The sequence below is a fragment of the Phalacrocorax carbo genome, chromosome 3, assembly GCF_963921805.1.
Source record: "Phalacrocorax carbo chromosome 3, bPhaCar2.1, whole genome shotgun sequence".
Classification (NCBI taxonomy): Eukaryota; Metazoa; Chordata; class Aves; order Suliformes; family Phalacrocoracidae; genus Phalacrocorax; species Phalacrocorax carbo.
The window spans coordinates 61,760,979-61,780,731 of NC_087515.1; the positions used below are offsets into that span (position 1 = coordinate 61,760,979).

The 19,753-nt window shown below is 39.9% G+C and overlaps 1 protein-coding gene across 4 annotated transcripts in view; it reads left to right on the forward strand.

Moving 5' to 3' along the window:
• The first annotated feature begins 10,696 nt into the window (after positions 1-10,696).
• TULP4 (TUB like protein 4) overlaps positions 10,697-19,753 on the forward strand; it is a 172,164-nt gene continuing 163,107 nt past the window's right edge. For 2 of the 4 annotated variants that reach the window (XM_064447095.1, XM_064447098.1), the window contains exon 1: positions 10,697-10,802. The gene's annotated coding sequence lies outside the window, so the exon portion shown is untranslated. Of the gene's footprint in view, positions 10,803-10,865; positions 10,941-15,097; positions 16,172-19,753 lie in introns of those variants that run through there. The other 2 variants (XM_064447096.1, XM_064447097.1) reach the window with 2 other exon arrangements.

Genomic DNA, 19,753 nt, shown 5'->3' on the forward strand with positions numbered 1-19,753 from the left:
AATTTTAGAGTATTGTTAGCTTTTAGCTTTTTGTGCTTGAGCAATTCTAGATGTTAGTAACAATAACAAGTATAAGGTTCTGGAAGAAATGTCATTTTCAAAATAATATTTTTCTTTTACCAAAAGGAAAGCAGACTCATAATACCCATGCAGGAATGTGCTTGAACACACCAAAGAAAACCCACGCAACACCAGAACTGACAGGTAATTGATTAGCCATAAAACTAGCTCCTTAGGAAAGAAACAGCAAGCAAAATTTCTGCATGACTATAGATTGAAGGAGTTGGCTGTCAGAGCTATACAGCTGTTAACTCTTCTATTACAGGAAAAGATGGACCCAGTCATAAATTACAGGACGTGCAGAACGACGGGTACACTTGCAGCTGTGAAGATATCGCTTGCAGATAAAGTTTGGCACACTTCTACAATGTTGGCATAGCTGATAACGCTGTCAGTAGGGAGAGGTAAACGTACTAAGCAAACCTCTATAATCTGTCAGCTTTTGTGTGTTGTGTTCCTGATGCTTCAAAGCTAGAGGGGAGAGATGGGAGGTCAAAAGAGAAAGAAGGTAGGAAAGAGGGGGAAGAGTATTTTAGACTTGTAACTAACGTTTCCTGTTAATTCTGATATTGAATAAGATCAAAAGGAGCATGATGACAAAATTGAGAGAGATTGCACTCAATTTTAACTTTGTATCTAAAAATGTACTTGCAATTAATTAGAACTTCATTGGCTTACAAAAGGTCCTGTATTTATCATCAGAGCCAACATATGATGAGGACTGGGAGAGCAAGTTTTCTTAATGTTATGCATATTATTCTACCTTGCTTCTGTCCTGGATGTGACCACTTTTCCATGTGGAATGATTGTGTAGTTTTGCTTCCTTTTAATCTTGGGATTCTACATTGGCAACTTTATTGGGTGTAAAATGTCTTTTGCATGTGTATGGTATGTATATCATTAGATGTATAGGTATACCAGAAGCTAGAGATTCAGCAGCAATGAGTAACCCTGGAATAATGATAGCCTTCTATATCATCAATGAGCTTGAAATTAGGATATGAAAGAAATATCTATCTTCAGCTGTCATATGAAGCATGCTCCTTGCATTTGATTTTGCTTTTAGTCTAAACTGAGACTAATATATTTTAATTTTGGGAAAGTTATAAAGTCAGTATAAAACGGAAGAAAAAAGGCCTGGTTTCTTTAGGAGTGTTTGAAATTGATATTGTCAAGCGCAGCCATGGTGAGGTCAGTGAGACGGGACTGTGGCAGCTTTTTGCTGCTGGCCAAGTTGCTATTTCGGCAAAGGCAGCTGCAGTGTTTGGGAGGAGCAGGACAGTAGGGATGAGGAGTGGGCAAAGCTAAGCATCTGAACAAATCTGTCAGGAGGACCAAGGAATCTGAAGTCTTGGAACTAGTAAATGTTTCCCCTTTTGGCTTTGAGTAGCTTTTTAAAAAGCCATTTCTGCCTGTTTAGCCTTCTGTGTGACAGCAGGAGCCAGAAGGAGCTATAGGGAGTGGGAAGGAGGGATTCTGAGGGTGTATGTGTTTCAGAAGGTGCTTCCTAAAGTTGTTTGCTACAAGTATGAAAAACTAGACCAAGCTGAAACTGTCTTTTCAATATGCAGAGTTAAAAAAACAAGAAATGAGGTAGAATAAATATACTACCAAACAAGAACAACTGCAAAGGTGCTGGAAAGAACTTTTATTGTTTGAATTGCTAACTGCAAGAAGCAACCTGCTACACCTCTCAGTTTGAAACAGTGAAGGAGGCTTTCATGTAGTGACTTCTTTTCATTATTGTCATAGTTACATGAAGATCATAACCAAAACAAGTCATAGAAACAAAGAGAAAAGACTGATATAAATGACCTAAATTTAAGACTAGTGGTCAGACATTGGCAACACTTTATCCTTGCTTAGCTTAACATTAATTGCTTGTGCCAATATTTTAGTTTTTACTAGTCATGAGGATTGCCTTGAACGTCTAGGGCAGAACCTTAAGTTGAATATGCTGGAAACTTTCACTGTTGGGTCAAGGGAGTGCCAAAGTCTGGATTTTCCATCTTAAAAACTGCTGCTTCCAACATGAATGGGTACTTCTCTCCTTTGTCTTAGCACCCAGTATGTAACGGCGATGGTCATGCAATTTGTGAAGTCTGTGACGGCATGAAGTAGAGCAATAATGAAGTAACATGTACAATTAAAAGGGTAATATACAGATTTAATTTTCTTCTCTTCTAAAAGTATGAAAATAAAAATACATACGAGAATAACTTGTGTGTGCACCAGTAAGTATTGAATGCAATTCATTCTAAGTGTGATCTCTGGCACCAAGTCATCTTTTTTAATGAAGCAGCCACTTAAATACATGTAAATTGAGTAACTAGTACTGAGAACATAGACAAAAGGCCAAGTCGTTAGTTCCAATTTCTTCCAGATGTTGGTAAGAAAATCATTAAAAAGAGATTAACATACAAAGCAAATATTTGCAAAGCAATTAAGTGTTTGTTGATGCAAATGTGAACTTATTATCAAGTGCAGTGAACTCACTACTCAGAGTTGTTCTGCTAGCTTTCAAGACCTGATCATATGAGATACTAAGCACTACATTTAGTAGTAATGTTTCTACTTATGTCTTACTACTAGAGCTGTGAAAATTAGTCTCACCAAAATAAGGTTGTTAACATCGTCCCTTCCCAGACAGAACTATCTCACCACTTAAAGAATAGCTCACCTTTAACTAGTATGACCTAGTGGAGAAGTGAAGAGTCTGACATTATTCTATGTTCTCAAGGGGGTAGCTTTCTTTTGCTCCAATGTAGATTTCCTGTCAGTAAAATAGGGATAAGAGTCCTTATTTTTCTGCTACTCCTACTAAACAGGACTGTGGCCTTGCTTTGTGTTCTGTCAATACAAAATGTGCAATGGAAGTCTGTCCTGCGTGCTCTTCCTGTTAAAATACAAATATTCTCTAGTAAAAGTAAATGTTGCAGTACTTCATAACGTACATAGGAAAATATGCATTCAGTTGTAGGAGACCTTATGTAGGTATGTAGGGTTACATGCATGCATGTTAAATATTGCTGTCAAAGATTCTTAGGTCTTCATAGCATCACATTCTGGCCTAACTGCAATTCTGAGTGACAGGTTAGGAATACTCTGTGTGTGTGTGTGTGTGTGTGTGTGTGTGTCTCTCCCTTGCTCTCCTCTTCTTTCCCCCACTCTCCCCCCACGTCTCTGTGTGTGCATATATATGTATGTGCACTATGTATAGATAATCACTGTAGCTACCTTTTGTGAGAAAGATATCCTTCCTTACCCAATAATATTTCTTACAATGTAGGGAGGAAATGGATGCTTTTGCAGTCCTTGCACTGAGTAGCATCACTGTAAGCCTCAAGCAGGTCGGGGGGGATGGGTTTCAAGGGGTAACAAACATAGGAAATTGGGGTGCTAATAAGGATAACCAGACCTTTCACATCTGGAATTTATTTTGTGTCCTTCTAAAACTGGGATTAAAATGATCAGTGAGATTGCTAATCAGGCATTCATGAAAGTAAGGGGTTTATTTTCTTTGTATATAGAGCTGCTTTTTATTGTTGTATATCTTTTGCTAAAACCATAGAAAATATAAAAAATCAGTATATTCATCATATACTTGCAATGTATTTTCCTACTGTTAAATCTAGATTGAAATTATTTTTTCAGTGGAGTAAAAGGACTTAAATATTTAATCATGTTCCTTTTAAAGGACTACCCACAGCAAATGCAGGTATTGTCCTGTAATTATGTTGGTTGTTTTTTTTTTTAAGAATTAACATTTGATTTTGCAGCAACCTCTGCATTTGTTGTATTTTCTACTGGTGGTAGTACAGAGGATACCTATTTGGCGACTCTGGTGATAAGCTGCTGTTAGAACTCTGGTGCTTAAAACCTTGAATATTTTGATGGCTTTTCTCTTATTCTTTCATATTTTTCAAGAACTCTCTATTTTTATATTTGAATGTTGTCTCTGTTTAATTTTGGAAAAAAAGGATTGCTTAGGCTTTGCTGTGCTGTCCTCTTACTTGAACTGCTCATGAGACCATATTTTGAAATGATACAAGGTTTTGAAGAATATATATAGATGGCATGGGTCTCTGTAGATTTAAGATAAAAAAGATATAAATTTATAGTTTAGCCATTAAAGCAGTTGACTGAAAAGCCTCAGGACCTTGGAATTATTTCTACCAGCTGCTATTTTTTTAAATATTCTAATGGAGGCTTTTCTGAGAAAGTTATATTAATTGTTTTTTTTATATTGTAGACATATTCAAAGGTCTCATATTGAACTAGGGTTTCATAATGCTAAACCTTTTATGTAATGCATAAGAAGTGGGCCTAACCTGACATAGCAAATGAAATAGGCAAAAATTGACTGTGTTTGTTTAATAGAGTAACACATACATAGAACCATGTCTGTTTCTCCTGGCCCTTCTCTGTACCCATTTCAAATTTAATTTATCATTCTTCAATGTAATTGATCACATCTGTATGCAGAATTCTAGGTAAAGTCTTTCCAGTACCAGTGCAGTAGCATTTATATTCCAGATCTCTCTTGGAAATCCTGGGACTATTAGCCTTTTTCATGATCTCATCAGACTGATGCCTTACGGATGCTCTGTTGCATACTGGCAGATACAGATTTTTTCCTCCTCGCTTTTAAGTTGATGCCTTCAGTTTAAAATTAACATTTGTAAGTCCTTCAGTTCACTATTCTGAACTCTCTACTATCATATTTCATCCCTTTTTTCATTAGCCTGCTTCTGTGGGTCATCCATTTTTTTTCTGAATTATATATATATGCTGGTTCTAGGCTGTGTTGATGATTCTCAGGCTTGTCATCAGCACACTCATGTTTTTGTTCTAAGGTCAGATAACAAAAATATTAAAAAGGTGAGTATAATGACTGATTGTTCAGGGACCCCATTTATAGTATCTCTTCAGTCTGTTTTCTGTGGAGAACCATCCACTGCCATCCTTATTAGTTCCCATCCCTTGCCATCTGTACTTAATTCTCTTCAGTTTAATTAATATCTTGTGTGGCACCATTTGAAATACTAAGTAAAGTAAAAAAAAAAATTAATGTATTTCCCGTGTTTAGCACATCAGTTATCTGATGAAGGAAAAAAATGCAGAAGTCGCATTTCTATTCAACTTGGTGTATGTAATTGATGAATGGTGAATGTGTTCAACTATTGTCCCATTTTCCTATTTACTAAAGTGTATTTGTTCTTATCTACAAAAAGTTTTTCAATTCCTTCTGTGCTGTTCACACGAGATGGATAACTCTAAGCTTGCCCTTACTGCTCCCTTTCTTGAATGCAGGTACAATGTCTTCTCTTATATATGCTATGGTTGGCAAACTTAATTTAAAAAAAGTGTTGCTGCTTTTAATATGTCTGTTCTTTTGGTATCCTGGGATGATATCTTGTGTTCCTTGTTGATGATGCATTAAGCTCCGTGAAGAAGGTGGGGAAAAAATATATCTTGAAGGTTGGAGCTGCTTCCACAACAAAAATGAGGCAGGAGGAAGCTGGAGCGAACAGGCAGTTTACTGGAGTGTTTGGTTAATCGTCAGTCAGCCCGGCTGTTCTTCTCAGCTATCAAGGAAATCCTTGCTCTTTGGGGGAATCTGCCCAGGCAAGCTGACTTGTTTATCTTTCTCTGATGTGTTCCTCTGTGGTAGAGGAAAACTGCAAGGCTAGGTACATCAAAAGGAAAATGCCTTTTGGAATCAGTTGAGTGTATAAAGCAAACAAAAATGAGTTAAGTTTGTGTGTAGAAGTACAAGTGAATAGATTTGCATGTGAAAAAAGTAAGTTTGCATGTGAAACTCTTCAGTGCATTAAAAATAGGACATTCATTCATGCTGGGAATCCAGATAGAGGTGAAGGAGGAAGACAGAATAACAGAGGCACCTACAAGAACAGTTTTCCTATGTGACACAAGACACTTAAGTACCTATTCCAGTTTAGGTCCCGTGAGGTAGTGTTCCGCAATTTGAACTGTTTGTGTCCTTTTTTTTGCAACACAAAGACTATTTGTAATTTTTACAATTTCTTCTAATTTAGGGGTTTTTGGTATTTCCCTTCCCTTTCTTTGCTGAAGGACTGAGAAACTGGAGTGAAATAATGACATACCTTAATTTGAGTTTTAGGCTGCTTGATTGTGTAGCAGATATAGTTATTGGGAATCCTTTAATATCTTTACTTGATTATTTTAAATGATATTTAAACAGATGGTGATGGAAACAAACTGAACTAAAAGGCTAAATTTCAATGTCTTCATACTGATGAATAGTACCACTGATGGACCCTGGGCTCAAAAGAAATCTGTTTGTTCAAACATACCAGAATTCCCTACATCTAGGAGGGGCAGGGGCATTTGAAGAAATCCATCCAGTACTGCCAGCCAGAGACACTTCAGGCTGGGCAACTGAAATTGGAGAATTTTGTCGTCTTGAAACCTGTAAATATTAATGGGCTTTCTACAGTGTTTGGCCTATATTTCAAAGAAATTTTTACCAAAATCTTACCCTGAGCTTAGACATCCTTCCACATCTGTTTTACTAAACATTGGGAAAGCCCAACTTGGGAGCTGTAGAGCAGCAATACTGATGCAGTCTTCTGAAAAGTCACTGGCTAGCAACAAAAAAAGGTACTTGCGGTCTGATGGAGGCAGCTCTTGTAGATGGTAAAAGCAATGAGAGGTATGAGCAGGATTTCCCTATATACCTCTGTTCTAGACTGAAATGGAATAAAATATATTTTTCTATTAGCAGTTTAAATAGAATTTAAATGACATTTTTCAGGAAGTCAGGGCAAGCTTCCAATGCAAAGACCTCAGCCCTGCAAGTACTTAGGCATATAAGTTTGTTGAACTTAAGACATTGATAAGTTTTTATAACAGTGAGGCTTGAGTGTGGATTTAACTGCATCCCAGTGTTGAACTCATTTTGCTTACCTGCTAATGATTACACCTGACAGAGGCAAGAACAGTTGTTTTTTTGTGGTTTTTTTTTTTTGTAGAAACAGGCTACTTTTCCCTTGGGTAGCTCAGGAACTGGCTTTTGATTTTCCTTTTTCCTACCTTAGTTATCTGGACTTATAGATCTGCATATTTAAATTGAACTGTCTTTAGGATGAGATTGATTATCCCCAAAAGAGACTTAAAAAAAAAACACAACAAATAAAAAAAGCTCTGAGTTAAACTAAGGGATTCAAAAGGGTCTTAACAATAATGGTTACATTTTATTATTTTCAGGTGTGCTTTCCCTTTCTCCTTGAGCATATGAACCACCCCTAGGAAGTGACTGTATTATAAAAAAAAAAACAACCACCCTTGGTTTTACATATAAAGAGTTTATAGAGAACTGTCAGCTCACCAGTTCTGTGAAAATGCCTGCAGAGATCACAGTTTTGTTCTCTGCAGTGCTAATGTTGCTTGCATTTGGAGGGCAACCAAGTCCTGTGGGTTTTTTTCTGTCCCAACATACACAAATTGTATAAATGAGCATGAAAAGAGTGAGCTTCTGAATGGGGAAGAAATCATGAAAAGTGAAATGACATGGAAAAAAAAACCCCGTGCCTGCAGTGAAAATGTTTAATGTGAGAGAATGTGATTATTTTACCTGAAGAGAAAAAAATTTGAGATGTTCCAGTTGGGTAGACTAAGGAAGGTGAGTTGAAATTGTTTCCTTGTGTTTTCTTTTTGAAATATAAAATTTCAACATTCAAAAAAGTTCACGTAGTTGCTCATAGACAAGTGGGATTTATCATCTGCTTCATGAATGGTCATAGCTAGTTATTTTAAAGGTGTCTGCCCTTAAAAAATAAGAGGTATTACAAGAAAATCTTCCTGAAAAAAGAGGCCAGCTTTTGGTTCCTTAGAGGGTTGTGAATATGGGATGAATGGCTTATAGAAATGGACAGATATTGGAGTAGCTGCTTACTCTCACAGCTGGATAAGATGTAAAAGCATAGGCCTGTTCATGATTGAAATGAACAGTGCTGAGTTCCTTCTGAGCAGGCATATGTCTTGCTGGCTTTGACCTTAAATTCACAATAATCCAATAGTAAAAATGAACTTAACTTTTCTGTACAGTTTCTTGACTGATCTTTTATTATCCAGTCAAGTTGTCTAGGTAACTACAACTAAGCTTTTCTTCAGATCAGTAATACCAAGAAGCGAGTAGAAACACAGCTCTAAAAAAAAAGTGGGGTTTTTAGGCCTCATAATAAAATTAACAATGTTGCATGATAGGATTTTGATAACACAATATTAGGCTAATCTCTCTATTCATTTGTACTGCTGAAGTTGCACTAAATATTGCAGTTGTACTACTGAAATGTTTATGCTGTTAGCTCCATAATATAATGAACCGGTGGCTTAGGTCAAGCATATTACACTGGTGGAAGGGATGGAGTAGACTATAGTGAAGGAAAAGGTTGTCTCTCCTCTTTGAGTTTTCTGCATTTTGGCAATGTCTTTAAAAAAATACTTTGGAGTGTGAATTAAGTGGGTTTTAAAATCTTGATTGTCCTTTATTCACAGAAAAAATACAAAATAGCAGTTGCACAAATGCAGTAGTGGTATTTTCCTAAGTGTGATCTGCCTTTGCATTTATACGCATCCCTGATGCGTAATCAGGTCTTCTTGATTCACACGAAAAAGATGGGCAATTGCTCCTCTGCTGTGAGATTTAAACATGGCCTTGAAGCATCTGGTTCTAGTTCCTGGGACCCTTGTGCGTCTGTGTGCATTTGTTTTTTTGGAAAAGAAATGTGTTATGTTGATAGAATGAGCTGCAGCAATGATAAGAGGGTTCATCTTCCTGTGTATTTTCCTTCAGTCCTGAACACATAATAGGGTACAGCATGGGTAGGACTCCTGCAAGGTATCGCTCAAAGTCATGATCATAGTTTTTAGAGGCTGGTGAACAACTACCAGACATAGTTCTTGCCTGTGATTCTGAACCCAGCTACAGAAAACTACTAATACCGCTGAGAGAAGGGACTAGTAGGTGACACCATTACACTGTAGTTAATGAGCCATGGGCGGAGAGGAGGGGATTACAAAGGGGGTTAAAGCTGTAGCTGTGTTTTGGAAACATCTCTATGATGTTTTTTTTGCTTTACTACTGAAACTTAATTCTTACGATGGCCTGTAAATTAGGAATTGAGCTAAGGCACAGATGGCTTAAGTTAAACACATGAATTGAGTGATACAGTGGTTTTAACTGTTTTTGGCTCTTCAAAATTTTTTACCGAAGAAGTAATCCCAATAGAATAAATGTAATAAATACCAGTAAGGCAAGTGGTCGTGGTGGTGGTTGTCTTTTGCAGATATCCAGGAGGTAATTCAGGGACACAGCTCACCAGTTCATAATAACTGCTGTAATGCACCCAGGAATGGAGCCCTAACCCCCTCATAACTTACTGCACTTTAGCTATAGGACAGTTGTTCTACCTTTAAGAGATGCCCAAGGGTTTAGCCTGTGTAGTGCAACTGAAAATCTTCAATAAAAAAGCTACTTTTTTCTAGATGAGAATTCAACAGACAAAACCTATAGCCAGCTATAACACATTATCTCAGGCTTCAGTCTTCCAGGTTTTCACAGGCCTCGCTGGTCCTCTGGCACAAAGTTTGGCCTCTTCTTGCTATAGGTTGCAAGATAAAATCCACAGGGAGCTTTGGGGAAGAGTGTGTGGAAAAACATTTACCTTTTTAGCTTCTGAAATGGTCAGTAAGTTTTGATTACTAAAGCCAGCAGGGCATTGGGCCTTTTCACTTCTTGCTCCCCATGTACTATTCTTTAGATGGCTTTTTAAGAGCTGATGGTTTCAGTTTGTTCCTGGTTTCCTTGAACTACTGTGCTGCGCTCTTTATGTTTAGGCATTTCATTGCTCCTTTCTGAAGAAAGAGAATGTGCAGTGAATGTGATACCAGAATACAGCCTCAGAGTTTGTTTGCAATACAGATCCCTTCATACTGAGGCCCTGCCAGGTCTTGCAGTGTTGGCATCCCTGCATTGTATCCTGGATTGCCTAGTTTGAGGATAGAGGCATTCTCTCGCAGAAGACACCCCCTCGACTCGTTATCGTAAGCATTATTTTCTGGAAGCAAAGGTTATGCTTAGGATGGGGTGGTGGTCAACACGGTTAACTTTCACTCGCTGTGGCTTTTTAAGTCAAAATGCAGGAACACGGTGGTGCCAGCGGCGGCAGTTTTTGCTGGGAGGCGTGCGCTGCCCCAGCTATTGGCACCGACTTCTCTTCCTTCCCGCTGGGTTATCCCCCGCAAGGCAGGCAGGAGGGAAAAGTCCGCTCCAGGCGCTTCCTTATCACCCAGCCTGGGCTTTCCGAAAGGCATGGTGAGATTTTTCAAAGCAGGGTGAGGAAGGCAAGGGGCTGAGGGGGGCGGCAGCTTTGGCCTTCCCCCCCCCGCCCCGGCTCTTTCCCCTTGTCAAATGAGCCGTTATCACGTCGCGTCACACTGTCGCTCCGTCACGGCACTGGCCGGGCCCCACGAAGGGATCGTGGCCTTGCAGGGGGGGCCGGGGGTGGCCCGCGGCTCCGCGGGGGAGGGCGCGGGGGCGGCCGCCCTCCCCGTCCAAACCAAAGCCCGTCCCGGCGGAGCGGCCGCGGCGCTGCGGGAGAGACGGGGGGGCGGAGCCGGGCCGGGGAAGTGTGGTTGTCACGTGGCGGGGTCACGTGGCGGGGGACTCGGGCCCAGCCGCCGCCGCTCCGGTAGCGGTGAGAGACGGAGCCGGGAGGGCGGGGAGGGAGGGGAGGGGAGGGGAGGCGCGCAGGGCGGGGGCGGGCGCGGGGAGGGAGCCCGGGGGTGCGAGTGGCCGCCGCCGCTGCCCGCTCCGCCGCCACCGCCGCGCCGAGGTGAGTGTGGGAGGTTGGGGGGGGGGGGGATGCGCAGGGAGGGGGCGCTGTGCGGGGCCGCGGGCGGCTCCGGGGCTGTTTGTCTTTTGTTCCGGTGGGCACCGGCGGGCCGGCAGAGCGAGCCGGTTTTGTGTTTGGGGCGGGGGGGTGTGCGTGTGTGTGTCCCGGAGTGCCGCTGCTCCCCGCGCCGCCCCCCCCTTCCGTGGGGGTCCCCCCGCGCGCCTGAGGGAGGGCGGCCGGGATAAGCCTCCCTCCGTGGAGGGGCCGACCTCGGTCCCGCCCCCCACCCACCCCGTCAGCCTCCCCCGGAACGGCGGGCGGGAGGCTGGCCGCGAACCCCGACCCTTCCGCCGTACCCGCAGCTCCGGGCGGCGGGGTGTGGGGGGGGTCCCCGCCCGCTCCCGGGGGCCCCCGAACCGCCCCGCCGAGCGGCCGGGGTCCGGCGGTGGCGCTGCTGCCGGCATCACCTGTGACCCTCCGCCTGTAGCGCGGCGGCTTTTGTCTGTTTTCTCTTTCTCTGCTTTATTTTTCCCTACCTGTCTCGGGGGAGGGGGGCAGGCGGCTCGGAAATTCGCCCTGCCGTACGGTGAAATTCGCCTGGCCGGCGCAACTCCTTCGCCGCCTTTTGTGTCGCGTCCTCGCGTCACGCCTTGCAATAAAACCGCTTGTGCGCGAACGTGTTGGAGCACCTCGGCTTCCGAAAGGTTTCCTGAAAAGTGCAGGGATCGTTTACCCATCCAGTACTTAAATTTGATTTAAACAGTAAAACGTACAATTAAAGCAGCTGTCTGGGGCCAGATCAAAGGTCCGTCTAGTTTAGATTCCAGTTCCTGCAAGTGGCACATAGCAGATGCTTAGGAAACACCATAACAACAGGGTGAGCGTGCTGTGAAGCTTTGGGAAACCAGCCAGGCCTCCAGCGGTTTGAGGTTTAGGGACTTCCTGAGACAAATGTGATGGCATAGTATTTAAGAGCCCTTTTTCTTCCATGACTAAGATATACATGTTTTCAAAAAGAACGAGACAAAGGCCTCTTAGTAGAAAAGGTTTTTCATTGCCTTTTAAAAAAACAATATAATGGCAGTCATATTATTGTCATAGGCAGTTTTGTTTTGCCACGATGAAATTTGCCTGTCTGAGGGTTACTGATTCATGAGCAACATATTATGTTTTAAATAGGTAAGGGGTATTTGCAGTGGATGTTTTCTACAAGTATGGGAGCTGTAAATAATTGTTTTTTAACGTCTGTTTTGATAGACGCTTTGTGAAATTTAAGTCTTAAAACCGAAAATCTGTTTAATAAAATGCCGTGTCGTAAGAACTTGTTCAAAATAGCAAGTGTTTTACCGTAATACAATATTGACAGCTTTGAAGATGATTATATGAACCACTAACATTGAACTACTAACTCTAAGCTTAGAGTTATATAAAAAGAAGAGGTTTGTTCATGGAACAGATTTCTCATTACATCAAGATTTCTGTTAAAATTATTTAAATAATACCATCATAGATTTTTCCATAATAGCAAAATCATGGTGATCCCTAGGGATGCTAGCTCTCAACTTGATCCTACAATCCTAATTCAAGAAATAGCTTCATGCCAGGAGCTCCTAACGTGATTGCTCTTATAAGGAGCATTTGCACGAGTGGGCCTCGTTTTTCACAGGCAATGTGAATGTCAAGCAAAGCAGAGCTATTTCAAAAATTGCATATCCCCCCACGCCCCCAATAGAATTTTGTAAGGAGGTCATTATCAGTTTCGTGGTGGCTGAAAGAAGGTGGTGGGTGGGGGAGGAGGGTGCCTATGCAGGGGCAGATGTTTATGAGATTAAAAATAGCTTAGAAAACTGATACCTATAACTGTTGTGAATGACTTCCATGGAAAGATTTTTTTTTTTTTTTGTACGACACATCACTGTTTCTAACAACAGACTGTGGAATTTGTTTTCACCTAGCCAACAGATGTTTATTCTGAAAACCCTAACATATTTCACTCTTCTATAAAAACCCTACTCACTTTGAGCTATACTGAGCCCCTGATGGACAATTTAAAGTATTCATTTTCTTCAGTAAGTTGACAGATTTAAGTGCTGCTGTTGTAAGCTTACACCAAGAAAACTGTTGCAGTACAACTTTCCTTAGCTCACTGAATCACTTTTATCACAGAAAATAAGAATTAGTTCAGCTGAACTTTCAAATAAAATCAGGTTTTTTTATAACTAGCCACCAGAAAAAGTTGTACTTGTTTCATGTAATTATTAAGCATACTTACAATACACAGCTTTTAACAGTACTTTTCATTAGTAGGTCTCAAAGCACCTTGCAAAAGAATCCAGTGTAATTATTCCCTTCTTATCTAAGGGTAATTATTCACATCTTATTTAGTCCTCATAAAGAGATCATTGTCTGCCTGTGATTGCTGTAAAAAAACTGTATAAGAAGGTCTAACAATAATAAAATCAGATTTTTGAGTTAATTTTTTTTGCAGTAAAAACCCCACAAACGCACCTTTCTTTTTTGTAGTTTTCTGTTGTAGCATTTTTATTTTGTTTAATGCCTGAGGTAATTTCATACTGTACCTGCCGTACCAAGGTTGGAAGCTAAGCCTGTGCTTTAAGTAGAACAGGCTTTTCTTAGTGTCACAGAGGCCCTGCCGAAGACTTAGCCAGGTTCATTGACGAGTTAGAGGATGATTCAGGACAGTTTCTGTTAAGGTGATCAAAGTAGTAACGGTGCATATCTCTAGTTCAGTTACCAGTGAGCTTGACTGGTAAGAGAGTTTGTACAGGTGTCTGTTAGTGTCTATCAGGAAAAAAAAAAGGGGGTGGGTGTGTGTGTGTGAATGAGTTACATGGCCAGCATCCTCATATCTTCTTGGTTTTCCTTCATTTCCACCTTGCAGAGCTCGTAGAAGTGGTATGGAATCTGGCCTTTCATTTTTTTTTTTGACTGGAACCACCAGTTCCAGTCACCTTTGGTGTCCCATTTTTGTAATGCATTTGGTAACAGAACGAACTTCTGATGTTAGAGGTGTGAAGTGTTGTTTTCCAACTACCTCTACCAGTTAGGGTGCGTAGATGATATCACTGATTACATTATTGGTGCATTTTAATAGTTTTGTTTAGGACTTGAGATCTTCTTCTAGGTTGGTATTTTCCAAAATAAGACAGAAAGACATTTATGTATTTTTTTAATTGAAGACAATACATTAAAGCATTGTGTTTCAGGGATAAAATACCAATTAGAAAATATATGAAAGATTTGATAATGGAATTATTATAATTTGGAAACGATGTGTATACTGTATACCAAATAGTATGGGAACTGTGTTCCCAGATAGTGTAATGCTATCCAGAAACATGAGCTCATACAGCTTATCTCTAAGTTGTAAACCCTTTATTAAAGGGGATGAAGGCTTACCTACTGTAGTGAAGTGTTTGCCAGCAGTCTTAGAGGTGTAGTCACTGATTTCGGTTGACTCTCTGTAAAAACAATGCCTGCCTGTTGGCAGGCTAGCACCTAGACTTCAGTTGGATCTGTGTGGATTCATATTCATATTATTTGGAAAAAAAGGCCCAAGAGAAAATAATGTGAGACATCCACTTCCAAGAAGTTTTTCTGCCTATTTCTGTGTTCATTGTTTTTGTGTGACTCTTGTTTTGTCCCACGCTTTTGTGTTTGATCCATTATTTCTATGTTGTGTTATTTTTAACTATGCCTTTGTTTACATCATGTTACAGTACTTAAAACTTCAATGTCTTTTAAATGGTCTGTGACAATAGTTTTCTCTTCGTGCTTGTGCCTGTGAAAGACCTTGGCATTACTCAGCTGCACATCATATCCTTGATAGCTATAATATATCAAAGCTGGTCTGGAGAACCTCCCACTGGAAAGCTGGGCTGTTTTTGTAGTGTGGAGGTCCTCATTCATTTGTGATTGTTGCCTTCTGCATAGTTTCAGAGGTAGCAGACCCAGTCAATAGTCATACACTTTCCTAGAACCCTGGGTTTGAACAGTCTCCAACATCTTTGTCTAGCGCAAAGTACTCTTTGCAAAGCACGTACTTGAAGATTAACTCTTACGTTCTAATATAAAGTTCTAGCGCTTCTCAATCCATCCTGTCAGTTCTTTGTCTGCTTTGTACATGCAATGGAATAGATTCCTTGCCTTTGAAGACAGTCTTCTCATGAAATATTTGTTGAAGCAAATATCTTGCAGCTAAACTGATTTCTAAATAAAAACTTCATATATGTCTTGTGTCACTAGTTTGAACAAAAATTGCAAAGTAAAATTTGGAAGAAGGCCAAACCCATTTGCATAGCCATTTAAAGAAAATTAGTGCAAATACATTACCAGTGGTACCTGGCACCATGTAAGCAGACGAAAGGAACCATTAGTGTTGGACACAATATGAAAGAAAAGAATCTTCCTGCACGCGTATTAAGAATACTATAGAAGAGCAGTGTTTTTAAAGATAAGTAGCAAATAAAGTTATTGCGAAAAGCAAAGGTTGGCTGCCCGCTGTGATTGTGATGGATCAGAGTCCACAGGAGGCTCTTTAGTTGGAGAAAGACCATAGCTAACAAAATTCTTAAATTGTAGAGGGAGAGAGCGCTCTTACTTTTATTATGTTGTGGTGCAGTATCAAGTACAGTGGGAGCCCTGGTCTGTTGGGCATCCGAGCATTACTGGCAGTGTTATTGCTGCCTGTACTTGATAAAGAACAGATCCCCCTATTGTAATGGCGTAGTGGAATGACTTCTAGGAAATCCCTTTGGTTGTAAATAACTAAAAAATAAAACACAGGCCCAAAGATCTACCTGTCTAAAATCTGAGTAAAATACACAAAAGGGAGATTGACTAACACAAATCCTCTCTTGCGGATAATATAGGCTGTGGATAATAGTTAATGTACAAAAATATAAAAATTGTTACTCATAAAGCTATTTTAAGCGTTAAGTAGGACTTGAAAGAGGGACTGAATTCAGCTAAGGGAGAAGGAGGAAGAGTTATGTATTTGTGGTGTCTTCCCCAGCTCTCATGAGTGATGTAAGTATATTAAGAACTGTGACTATATAAATATCTTGGCTGCCATACAAGTGCCCTACATAGTGTTTGGAAATGAGGGAACTGAACAGTGTAGGTGTTGAACCAGCTTTAGATGTTTTACCTTCCTTTTTCCCAGGCACAAAAATATGGACCTAAGAATGGCGTATCAGCTCAGACCAAAGGTGTTTCTACACCAATATCTTGTTTTTGCCAATGGATGATAGCAGATGCCTACGGAAGAGTATCAGGATGTACAAATAGCTGAGTGTCTGATGGAAGTATTACTGGCTTCTACCAGGATGTGGCTTAAGGGTGTCTGCGCAGAGTTGGTGTTTAATTATTTGGTTTTCAATAGTTGTGGTGAATTCATGCAATCTCTTTTTGAAACCTTCATAGCTTTAGCATCCACAGCATCCTGTGACACAAGTGTGACAGAAATATAAGCATCCATTTTTGGTTAGGCTGTTGCCATCTTAAAAGCTACAATTCTCCGCTCCTTTCATTTTGCGTTGTGAAAAACCCTGTTATTTTAACTTGTAAAGTTTGATATCAAACTGGTATGGATAAAGTTGTCTGCTTGATGTGTGCATGTGGAATGTGCACACCTTGTGTGGAGGCTCTTTTATTTGCTAAGAAATATAAAGAACTCTTCATGGAATCTTCTCACTTTCAGTAATGTCCAGTGTGTTTACACTTTGCATTTCTTTTAAAATGGAACCTGAAAATAGCTTATAGCAGTTTTGCTCTTAGCAGTGAATCTTTTTGTAAAGACCACAGTGTTCATATCTGTATATGAATTGTATCTTTAGAAACATTGCAAGCATAAAAAGTAATTACCAAGTTTGAGATTGTTGATAAGAATAAAGAAAGTTTTGGTTCAGATTTTGGTGTGAAGTTTCTGTAGTGGGATAACAGGGGACAGGTATTATACCCATATTTATCATATGGTCATCCAAAAAAAATGTAATACCTTCCTGAATAATTTGGAAACAGAATAATATGTAAATTAAATAGCTCTTTCCTACGGTCAATACTTGACCTTTCACTTAGTCTGTAAAGAAGCAGTGATATAAATCAAACTGGTTTGATTTGCCTTTCTAGACTTGGATTGCTCTGGAGACTGCTGAGGACTTTTACAATTTGATGTGGACTTATCCCTGGGTTGGATCCTCGTATTGAGTGTTAGGGTTTGTTGGCAGATCTTTAAAGATGTTTGATACCTAAGGCAAAGGATCCTTTAAGGCAGTGTGTGTGTATGTATACTTGTATATAATGGTGGGCTGTGTGTGTGTGTATATATATATATTTTTTTTAAATTTGTCAGAACAAAAAATGGGGCTACAGCTCCCATTGTCTGGTAACTTTTTATGAATTTAATTAGATAAAGGAATGAAAGTGATTGAATTCTAGGAGAGAGATTTAAATAAATGCATTTGAATCTTATAATGACATGGGAAGCTATACAGTGAAAATCTGCTATATTGCGTGAATGATCAAGGGATAAAATCAAACCAGTTACAGGTATGTGATTTGGAACCGTTAGCAGTTTTTTCAAGGTGGAAATGAAGATATAAAAAAGAAAAGAAATAAGATTAGAGGGATGGGGAGGGGACGTGGTTCTTTGAAAGATACCTGTAGGGAGCCCTATTATGAATTATGAATTGTAGTAGACCACCATGAGCACGAATTAGTCTGTTTCTCTCAACAACAAAAACTTCAGTGCAGCAACAGAGTTCTATTAAAAGCAAATAAAAATCATAGGATTAAGTGATTAAGTCCTCTTCCTCTGAGTTACAGACCTTCCAGAGGTAGATTCCTTCCAGATTTGGCCAGCCTGCTAAGGAGACGTTCTGTCTTCCTTTATACCAGTAGAATAATCCTGTGGAACATGTATTAAATCCAATATACGTTATTTCCCAGTGTTGTAACAAAAATTTTTTAATTTGAAAGTCTGCTCACTGGGCCTGTAATAACATTGAGGAGAGTATACTCCATAAAAATGTATAATTTGAGATTAGTACTAGTGCTAGGAGTATGCCTGAATAGTATTAGTCCCCCTCTTGTATTTCTAGAAGGCTAAATGCTTAAAGGAATTGGAAATTGCTCTTCCAAAGATTTAAATAAGAGACCACTGATTAGGGAATAATGTTGCAGCTTGGGAGATAAGGAATAAGGTTATATGGAAAATTCTCATAATCCAGTTTCATTTTCAGTACTGTGTTTGTGGGTTTTGCAGTCATTATTAATGCAGAGAGCAGATGACCTGAATAGTGGTTGTTCTGGGCTAAAAGTGACCAGTAGTTCTGAAAGATTTCATAAAAGATAGTGTCCTATTTTCACAAGATGGAAAAGTGTTTTGTCACTGTCCTAGGGAGGTTATATTCCAAAGGTTGGATAGTTACGGAAATCAGTCGTCCCCTTCCCCCTCTGGAGTTTGATTTAAATAATTCTGGTGTGAAGAAGCCTCTAGTCAGTTTAAAGAGAAAATATTTGTGATTTTAATAGTCAAGTGCTTTAAAATAGCATTGCTCATTGAAACTCCAGAAATACTGGGATGACTTTGTTACCTGTTTTGGATTTTGAATTTGTGTCCTTGCCATCCAGGGATGAGTGTGAAAACCAAGAAATGACATTTGCTTTATGTTGGGCAGAGAATGAAAACTCTCCTAAAACAATCAAATAACCTTTGCATGGGAAACAATAATATAATTTTTACAGTGTCTCCGGGAGTAGTTCTTCTACTAGTTGTCCATTTTTGGTTAAGGAAGATATAATGGGACAGATGTGTCGTGAGGATTTGGATCATCTTGATTCGCCTCCAGCTGCATTGTCACAGGTTTGACAAATATCACGGCTGATGAGTAAGTGTCCATACTGATGTGCAACTGTCAATTTGTTTTCACTTGTGTCTACTTCTGCTTTGTTTTGTTGATGTGTAGACTAAGATCTCATTGCTTTCTGAGCGTAACACTCACTCAAGCTTTTGGAATAACTTTTCTCCCTTGGAGTATATTAAGAGGTTTGGGTTGTTGTCTTCTTCACTGGCAGGACTAGTGCGGAAGCATTGAATGAAAGATCTTTAAATGCTGACAATGCTCAGTTCTGTTCCTATTTTGATTGCCCCCAATGACACTTTTGATTGCACTTCTCTATGTGTGGGCTGATAACACTGTTGATAAGAATAGGCCTGAGGTGATGCCAGTTGAATGGAGAAAGCACTGGAGAACATACTGAAGAGCATGTGACTTCTACGAGGTTTTGTCCTTGATGAGGCTGGGGTTCTGGGGTGAGTGTGTGGTATGGTTTTTGTGTGCGTTGTTTGGTTGGTTTGTTTTTTACAATGGTTAGGACAGTGTCTTCCAATTGCTCTGGTTGAGTTGCAACCCTGTTCCCTAGATGCTGATATTGTTATTGTCTTTGCCTTCACTGAAATTTACAGTTTTGTAATTTTGTGGTATGCTAGGTGAGAATGTGTTCTGTTATTGCTTCCTTGTTTCCTCTACATCTTTATAGAAAATGTAGGCAGGAGAGAAATCTTGGGGGTTTTGACTTTGTTTTGAAGCACCCTATTATGTTAGCTGATCTAAAAATCTATCTGGAAAGTTTCCCCAACTTAAAAATAAATAACAATTGCACACAGACATACTTGGCTGCACAGCAGGATCTATTTTTAGAAAAGGGTTCTGTCCTGTTTTCACTTGGCTTTAATGATCTGGAGGTTTACCTTCATTTGAGAAATCCTAATGAATTTTGACATCTTTTCC